Genomic DNA, 2,425 nt, shown 5'->3' on the forward strand with positions numbered 1-2,425 from the left:
GTCTCCTGACTACTCCATCAAAAGAACTGGGCGGAAATAGCCTTACACATATTCTGTTGGTTTGTTTAATTGTAGAATAGGCTCATTTCCAACAATTTGGTGCCGAAACCCGGGATGGAGAAGGAGAACTGAACAACAGATGTACATTTGAACAAACAACGGACATACAAAGGACTTTTTGACAACTTGGGCGCCCAATAAAAGGTAAGCAGACGCCTGTTGACATCAAAGTTCTGCTATTGGCTATTCCAAAACTGTTGTCAAAATTCCTCCTGTATGTTCTAGTACACAAAATTTCCTCCCTTTCCTTCCTCCCTCCGCCACTAGTTCAAAGCAGTGACAACAAACATGGATGGGACACAGGAAAGCCAGGAGAGTCTACTTGGCCCTTTGAACGGCAAGTTTATTTATAAAAAAAACAAAGACGGGACTGTTAACAAGAACGCAGTGATTTGTAGCTTGTGTAAAAAGGAATTTTCGTATCACCGAAGCAGCTCCAGCCTGACTTATCATTTAAACGCTAAACATGTCCGGGCAAGTTCCACTGTTAAAGTTGCTGCTAGTGATGCTAGCGCTACCATGAGCTCACTCCGCCAATCCACGCTTGCTGAGTTAGGAAAATGAGTGAGCAAAGCCACGACAGAAAAACTGACAAACTCAATCGCAAAGTGGGTTGCTGCTGACTGCAAGCCAATTTCAATTGTGGAAGATGAGGGCCTAAAGGAGGCATTTCAGATGGCGTCATCTGACCCGAATTTCCAGCTACCGTCGAGAACTACGGTGATGAAAAGAATTCACCAATTGTACAGTGATGAGAGGACTGCAAAAGAGAAGTTGTTGGCAGAGGCGTCCTATGTCGCCTTAACAGGCGATCATTGGACATCAATAAGCAATCACAACTACCTGGGAGTCACCGCACACCTAATCGATAGAGGGTGGAAACTAAAGTCTTTTGCATTAACTGTGAGCAAAACTGTGACCCGCCATTATGCCGATGCATGTGCCGAGCAGTTTGATGCTGTAACAAAGGAATGGGAGATAGAAAATAAAGTGACAACGATAGGAACCGATAGTGCAAGAAACATGGTCGCAGCGGCACGTCAGCTGTCTTTCGATCACATCCCATGTGCTGCACATATGCTCCTAAGAACCATCACAGCCTGCCTTGAGGACAACAGCTTTGACACCGCCCTGGCAAAGTGCCGTAAAATAGTCGGGCACTTCAGGCATAGCCCTGCCAGTACAGAAGAACTGCATCAGCAGCAGACTGCCCTCGGACAAGCCAGAGAGCCCCTGGTTCAGGACGTATCCACAAGATGAGACTGTTTACTATTTATTGGGGTAATTGGTTCTGGATAGTTTTCTTTCTCCTGATGTGTGTGTGTGTGGGTGTTTATGTTTAGTTCAGTGCAACTACTGTATGTACAGTCCCCCCTGCGGGACTAATGCAGTTTTTGTGTTATTATTGTAAGATGGAATTTGGCATTCTCGATGATCTCATGGTACCTGAGGAACCACGAGGCTGTGAATGCCACTTTGGCGACACAGAAGCACAAACTGGCCACACTGACCAACCTAGAGTGTGACAAACTGCAGAAGCTGGAGGTCGTTCTGGAGCCCTGCAAGTATGTCCCTCTCTCTCACTCGTTCACACACACATACACACCACTTTCTCTCATTCACTCTCACACACAAACACACATCAGTAATGATGTGAGTTCATTATTGTCATATTCTTGTTCCACTGCAGATATGTGACCGAGCTGCTTGGAGGTGAGAGCTATGTTTCATGTTCAGTGGTGCTCCCCGCACTCTGCCATCTCAAGCGGGTCATGGATCCCACTGATGAGGATCTGGGCTACATGATAAAGTTCAAGACCACCTTTTCAAAGGACATAGACACACGCATGGCCAACATCAACAACAGATGGCTAAAGGTGGCTACAGCCCTCGACCCGCGATTCAAGGACTTGAAGAGCATACACAGGAATGAGAGGGATGAGGTATGTGTATAACTGAGAAGACCAGTGTTTTGCGAGTGCTTTGGTTAGAAAGTCAACACAATAAATTCATTTTCCCTCTTTTAAGGTGTGGACCTGGATTGAGGAGATGCTGCAGGAATCAGAAGCGGGACCTGCTACCCCTCAACCCACAGAGGATGAGCCAGCAGCAAAGAAGAGCCTCCTCCTGCTGTCTTCAGACTCTTACTCGGACGAGGAGCAGGGGCCACTAGCCCGCTACAAAGCTGAGCAGTGCATTGGAATGCATGAGTGTCCACTGGAGTGGTGGGCAGCTCACGCAGGAGCTTATGGACAGCTGTCCTCTCTTGCACGCAAATACCTGGCTACTCCGGCCATGTCTGTACCATGCGAGAGACTCTTTTCACTCGCAGGTAACATCATACAAAAGAAGAGGGCAGCCTTAC

Source organism: Acanthochromis polyacanthus, chromosome 8, assembly GCF_021347895.1.
Source record: "Acanthochromis polyacanthus isolate Apoly-LR-REF ecotype Palm Island chromosome 8, KAUST_Apoly_ChrSc, whole genome shotgun sequence".
Classification (NCBI taxonomy): domain Eukaryota; kingdom Metazoa; phylum Chordata; class Actinopteri; family Pomacentridae; genus Acanthochromis; species Acanthochromis polyacanthus.